Raw genomic sequence first — 7,412 nt, forward strand, 5'->3', positions numbered from 1 at the left:
GAACTGGTTTTGGCACGTACAACCCCAGAAAGAAGAAGAAGCAAGAGCAAAACAACACAAGGAGGTAGTCGCACCTTTTTTTTTATTGCGATAGCAATTATATGGACACTCAAAAGCAGATTTCTGCCGTCGGCGTCGCCGTGAGGTTCCGTATGACGTCATTTGGAGAAGAAATTGTCGCCGCGCGCCGAACGCTGTATGTGCGAGTGAAAGGGCGCGAGGGGCGCGTCTTTCACGGGGAGTGAACGCACGGCGGAGAACAAACGCGCGTTCTGCGCCGTGCTCGCTTAAGGGCTGCAGAAGTAGGCGTCTCTGTTCTCCTTCACAATCACCATGTATGTAGAGCAAACGCGCCTTCTTCCGACGAGCGAGAGGCCATGGGGGAGGGAAGGGAGGCGACGTTTAGCTGCGGCACGCAGTGCCTATTTATATCAGAGGCTCCGGCAACAGTCACCAACGCCGCACGCATTCCCTTACAAAAATTTTTAATGTGTTTTTTAGAGAGTCTTTTGAACTTGTTCGATAGAATTCTATTGTGTTTATTTTGACTGCTTATAGAATTTTCCTATAGAGTTCCAACAGTTATTTGGCCACCGCATTCTTATAGGAACTCTGAAGACACAATTCTAAGAACATTCCTACGGAGTTCCTTTTAAGATCCTAAAGACAAATTTCTATAGAACATCTCTACGGAGTTCCTTTTAAGATCCTAAAGACAAATTTCTATAGAACATTTCTATGGAGTCCCTTTTAAGATTGTAAAAATGAATTTCTATAAAACATCTCTACGGAGTTCCTTTTAAGATCCTAAAGACAAATTTCTATAGAACATTTCTATTCAGTTCCTTTCAAGATTGTAAAGACAAATTTCTACAGAACGTTTCTACGGAGTTCTTTTAAAGATCCTAAAGACAAATTTCTATAGAACATTTCTATTGAGTTCCTTTCAAGATTGTAAAGACAAATTTCTTTAGAACATTTCTCTGCAGTTGCTTTACAGATCCAAAAGACAAATCTCTATAAAACCTATGTCGATGTTTGTAATGTGTTTGTACTTTGCCGAGGTTCTAGAGAACTGTACTGTAGGCATTAACGATTACAGTAAATGCAGTGGCAAAAATAATTGGCACTACAACCACAAAGTGATCTGTTTTAAACGTTTATTGCACTTCAGACTAGACACATGCATCATACATACTACATACACACTTTAGAACAGTCAGCATACATGCTTCAGCCTAGAACTTGCAACACACAAACTGTAGCTGCCAATGCGCTTCACGGATCAAGCTGGTGGTGCTAACATACGAAACAGGAAAACATTTGTGGCACACTCGACTGGAGTTGACATCTGAGAAAAGCAGGCTTGTCTAAGACAAGAAAGCTTCGCATTAAAACTGCAGAAGTACCTGCTGTTCCAGCAATGCACATTAAACGGTTGGATACTAAAGCCTGAAAGTAGATTCATATCAATGTGCACAGATATATGTGCACTGCAATGTTTTGCGTCAGCTCCACAAAACCACACTAAACCTATAAAACACAGCATTCTGGCCTATTTTGAAGTGTAAAAAGAACACTGGCAGTCCTTGTTAAAATGCAGCAAACAGTGGTACTCCTGGAGAAGTGCATCATATATTGTACAAAGCTTAATAAGCTTGAATGTTGTTATAAGGCAAATTTTGAGATCAGGCTCAATATTCCAAAATTATGCTGGGAAATACAAACATGACTGACGCACACCAATACCTAAGAAAACGATTTAGCTCAGGAGCTCCTATGCATGTGAATAGTGAAATCGTTTTTCTTGGCAACCACAGGACTGAACTTGGTGTTTGTTATTTAAAACATTTTTAATTGGTGTTATTTACATTTAGGCCAATTTTTATTGCACAATTAAAAAAAAACTTATGTTTAGAACTATAACTCACAAAAAAAAAACTAGCAAGCACAATTCTGTTCTGCAAATCGGAATTGGCCTCGAGCTTTAGCTAAGGACCAACTCCGATGTCCCTCCTTAAATACGTGTGAAATTCCTAAATGGTTTTGAGACAACCACAAGGCTATTTTGAATTAAATTTGTAGCATTTGAGAAAGTTAAGGTCTACCGGTTGTTGGAAGAATTTCAATTCAGAGCCTAAAGTAAAAATTATTAAAAATAGGCAAGTTTAAAGAAAAGTAAAAGCATGAAGTTTAATAATCCCCAACTGTGCAATAAAAACACATATCACAGTTCTGCAGACTGGATCAGCTATGTCTTAAGTCAAGGAATTTGATATATGAATTTACAGCTTGCGTGAAATGTTCCAATGTTTATAAGCATTTTGCACGTCCTACTCACAAATTAATTATTGTATTTTAGAGCAGTATATGATACGTCAATTTCGCCAACTTTAGTTATGGATTAGGTGCAACTAACAGAACGGTGATATCACTGTTTTTTTAGTAAGAGTTGTTAACTTAATAGCTTCGTTTCTTGGAATTTTCGTGGATTTGTATGAAACGTCACTTGAATAAAAAATGTTACATCATGCTTGTGCTATGCGAATGATGCTTTTTTGAATGACGTGTTTACTTTGATTTAATAATGCTTTCCCATTTTACCTAATTCTTTCCTGGAGGCATGTAAGGCTTTAGTGGGGTATAAACAAATAAATGTAAATTATTTAATACTTAAATAAATAAATAATGTGGTTTGTCTCAGCATTCCAGTTTTTACCACCAGCATGACCTGTATGAAGCTTTGGCTACTGCTCACATGTTGCAAGTTCATTCTTACATGATCGCCCACTACTTCACTTCCTGGAAAGCAGCGAGGAAAGGCTAGCTTTTAACCTCGTTGGTTCCGCCTGGTACTCTGCCACGGTGAAGCCTGCAAAATACAATTGAAAATCATTTTAAAAAGGTGTAATGAACATTTAGCCATAATGTATAGGCAGGCGCAAACATGTCACAAATATATATATCTACAAATGTGGTATAAATATTTATATGTATATAGTTGTAGCACTACACTGTTTCATTTATGTATTTCAGAAAAAAAATTATAACAAGAAAGTAGCAGAAGTATCTCCGTGAAGAGGGACAGTTCTCAGGCAATCACTTTTGAGAATATTTTCACTTTCCCAAGATTTTGTGACACTAGAACTAGGCCAATGCACCGACACTAGAATGCCATTGCTAGTGACAAAAATAAAGTGTTTCCAAAAGGCAGCAGCCCAGTCGCAGATTAACGTCATCTTGTAATGACAACACATTTTAAGTTTAACATATGTAAGCAAGCAGGAACACCCATGAACTAAGGCTCCTATATAGACATCGCACTACGCATAGCAAACAAATTTTTGGAAGAAAAAGAGAATGATCTACTGGCTTCTATTGTTCAGCGGGTGAAACAATATTACATCTGCCGGTCGCCATAGTTCGTATGTGCTATGCGTAATATGGCAGTATTCAATTTCTCACGTGGAGCTTGAGAATTTGAGCAATCATGATAACAATGCATTTAACTATCTGTTGCATGGGGACCAATCAGGCTTTTTTAGGGTTGTTTGCAATGAAAAGTTTGCAATGCCAAGTTTGGACTGCCGTCCTCAATTTCGCATTGCTTTCACAGGCAGAGGAAAAAATTGGCTTTATCGCTCAACCCCTGGTCCATATAATTTTCTCTCCTAGGCGCATGTTGAGGCACCGGCCAGTCTGCGCCATGTACATTTGACCAAATATGCATCTGATCACAGAAATAGACAACACTACCCCTGACAGACACAAGACAAATTTAATGGTATCTTTAATAAAGCAAGTCTCCCTGGCCAGGGTGCCTTTCTTAGTTCACTTGTATACTGCTATGCACATGTATTTCTAGCGAAAATTAAACCAGGCAGGATATGCATGGCAGCCTGCAAGCGAATTGAGAAAGGCAAGCAGGCAAGGGAGGCTTGCGTCGGTGAGAAATACCACCAAATTTGTCCATTACGTGTCACAGGTAGTGTACTGTACTCCTTTCACATGTGGTCAAACTTACATAGGGCAAACTGGCCGGTGCCTAAACATGTGCCTAAGAGATTACCATATTTCACTCAAGAGACCAGTATGCTTGTCCTATTTGGCCATGCATTGTCACAATAGGGCATAATGTAGGATTAAGATTGTTCATCTGTGTTCACCCACACTGAAAAATTAACTAGAGAAATCAGTGAGGCATACCACATAAATAAGAAGACATGTGTGAGCGAGCTTTTATTAATAATGCACGAAAAAAAGATATCCTTTCTAGATGACAAGGGATCGAAATCAGTCTGCCTATTTATTACTGAAGTAACTGAGCAGAGCGAATGCTGACCTTCATATTATTTTCAGCAAATTCAAGCATATCAAATGTGCATTTGCCAGACACAGTTTTTCTGGGAACAGGACAGAAATAACTGGGAAGATATTAATGATAAACAATGGTGTGCACACTACGTGCTTAGACTTGTGACATATGTGGCAAACTACACTACAAATTCTTACATGCACAGGTAACTGCATGAGCTTGCAGCACAAACAGGAAAAATATGGAAATAAATGCAACAGCATAGGAAACAGTTTTAAGACAATAAAACCAAACTAAAAAGCGATAAACATACTTTGTATAAACAAAAATAAAATTTATGTTGCAGCCAAACAATTTATGCAGGAAAAAATACTAAACATCAGGACATGTTAGGTCTAGTTTTATACAGAACATGATAATGTGTGCATAATCTTTACGCACACATGTAAGTAAGTTGAATACAGTTGCATAAATATTTATCCTCTTTAGTAAACTGCATAAACTAATATGTCGCTAAACTGAACCATGAATGATACCAAGATCGAACTTTTTTGGAACATGTACATTTCATACATACCTGACATGAGCATCCAGCCATGCTGCTGCAGGCACTCGTATGGGATCTGCATTTCTGCGGGCTCCTCCTTTTAGTGGACTCTGTTGCGGGCCAAGGCCTCGCCACTACAAAATGAGTTGTGTTAGCTTATAGCAGTGGAGCAATAAAGCTGTCATATCGTAAACACATGCAAGGAGAACCTAAAATAGTCACGAAAACAATGTCTGCACTAGTACATGATGGCAAGAGAGCAAAAGGTTGAAATTATTGAATGGCTAGATAATAGGGACCTCTTCATCAAAGTAAATTTTTGGTAACGTCGCAACTGCACATTACAATGTATTTTAAATTTTTTTTAGAGAGTCGTTTTTTTTTATTACTTAGATTAAGCAACTTTCCCCTACCATGTTTATTTATGTGAAAGTTATGTCAGCACAGCTTGTCATGAAAAGAAAGCTATACTAGTAAGTAGCAAGCTGTGATTGGCTTACATTTTTTTCCTGCTGCTCGTCAGCCTAAAACCTCGTAAGCAGAGATTACCCACAACGTCGAAGCATTTATAAGCAAGGAAACGTCATTGAAAGAATCGTTGAAGAGGCAGGTGGATCGTTACTATGCAACTGCAGCAGAAAAACGGGAGCTCACGCACAGGTGCACAAGATGATTTCCGAACGTAATCTATCTCAGCGGAAGAAAACGCTTATCAGAATTATCAATTCCGCATTGTGGCAACAAATTTGCGTAACTAAATTCTGACAACCAGTGCGCCGCAAGCATCAGCACAGATTTCACTGTTGCCGTGGGTGTTCTATTTCCTACGTCCGCAAGGCACTCTATGCACACGATAAGCACGCGCAACACACGTGTAGTTAGCAACTACGATTGCTTACCTTTTGAACAGTACGATGAGATCGAAAAGAGCTCTCCGAGTTGCCAGTGCTGCGTCGACGATGTTGATCCAGCATACATGCCGTTGCGTAATGGACGAGCTGAGGCACGCTAATAATACGCATTATTTCATCGCGACGTCCACAAAACTTTTCACGACCACCCAAGACAAAGGGAACACACTCCACGGCATGAAAATCGTTGGTCCACATTTGCCTGGCGCGCCACGCATACGGCGAGTTTGCAGCGAGACGCAGGCTACCTTCCGGCACTTTCATGCACACGAACTACACCACATTTCATTACGGCAAACCTAAAAACACACGATCAAACAAACACGTCGAAGCAGCGTGCACTACCGACCGGCACATTCAAGACGGAGGAATAACAACACGGCCAGCGCCGTCTGTATACTTGTGAGGCTGTTATGGCCTCCGTGATGCCAGCAATAATAACCACTACAGCACGTTTTTGTGCCATTTTGTGCCCAATTACGTATATATATGTTGCGAGAGAAAAGGAACCATCGACCAGTCTATATTGTACACTACAATTTAGCGCAGGAAGAAATTCCATGACCAATTCTTGCTTTTGAATCACTTATGCCGCAAGTAGCCAACAAAGCATGGCCTTCGAGATCCGGTTATGTGATCCTGAGAAATCCGTGGCTGGGGCGTGATTTGAACGATTTGAACTCCGATCACCTGCCTTAAAGCACCTAAATGACATTTCCCGCAGCCGTTAGCTGCGCTACTTGGGCCGTAACTTCGTTTTAAGTAGCTTCCTGCTGTCTTCAACATTGAATGTAGCCCAGAAATTTTTGACACAATCTCGGAGGTACACATGGCAGTGTGCGATGTTTCCGTGTATTTTGTAATTGTCCGTCGCAAAGCAACAAATATGCGATGGTTCTTAATTTTGCTCGTGTGGCGCAGGTTATACCCATGTCGTCCGTATCTTGTTTTCGTGTCGGTGTGTTTATCGTGCGCGGATTGCACTCATGTCGTTCGTGCCTTCTCTGTGTATCGTGCGACCTACGAAGATTCCTCGAAAAAACCGCATATCTCTGCAGCGTGCATGCGTCGCATTTTAGTGACGTAGGCCAAAATGTGCGGCGGCGTTCTGTGTGTTTGCTGCCAAGTGCTGCAGTCACTGCGTTCCAGCAGATAGACGCGGATGCTTACGCGTAGTTTTGTTTAGTGTTCCTTGGTCATCTTTGTGATTCACCTGCATCGGCGATAGAAACCACAATGCGCTTCCTTGACGTTACTTTGTGTAATTTCGCTTTTTGTTTTGTTCGCCTTCTTCAGTGATTATAAAGATGCTCTTGCTTGATAGTAAAAACCCATGGGTTTGAAATAATCAGGTTTTTTATTCCTTGGAAATTGGCGCGAGTGGTAATTTTACAAGAGCTCAGCAACAGCTCTGTACATCGAGCTAAAAAGCAAAATATCTAAACGTGTTACAGTACGTGAATCTTACTATTATGTGTCAATATCTCAGTACGTTCTCTGCTGAGAACGATTGTCCAATTCGCTCTGAACTAGCGTATATAATTTTTTTTTCATATCATTTGTTGCAAGTACAAAAATTTGCATGGTTGCACTGTTGTCTTTTCGAGTTAAAAAGACACTTTGAGATATTATTCAGCAG

General features: G+C 40.2%; 1 long non-coding RNA gene across 1 annotated transcript; it reads right to left on the minus strand.

The window, feature by feature from the left end:
* Positions 1-1,192: 1,192 nt before the first annotated feature.
* On the minus strand, positions 1,193-6,116 carry LOC125947460 (uncharacterized). The gene is made up of 3 exons (XR_007468308.1): positions 5,762-6,116; positions 4,893-4,996; positions 1,193-2,872 (listed from the first exon to the last, which is right to left on the minus strand). It is a non-coding gene; the product is annotated as an uncharacterized LOC125947460 (long non-coding RNA).
* Between the last annotated feature and the right edge of the window lie 1,296 nt (positions 6,117-7,412).

This window comes from Dermacentor silvarum, chromosome 8, assembly GCF_013339745.2.
Source record: "Dermacentor silvarum isolate Dsil-2018 chromosome 8, BIME_Dsil_1.4, whole genome shotgun sequence".
NCBI classification, from domain to species: Eukaryota; Metazoa; Arthropoda; class Arachnida; order Ixodida; family Ixodidae; genus Dermacentor; species Dermacentor silvarum.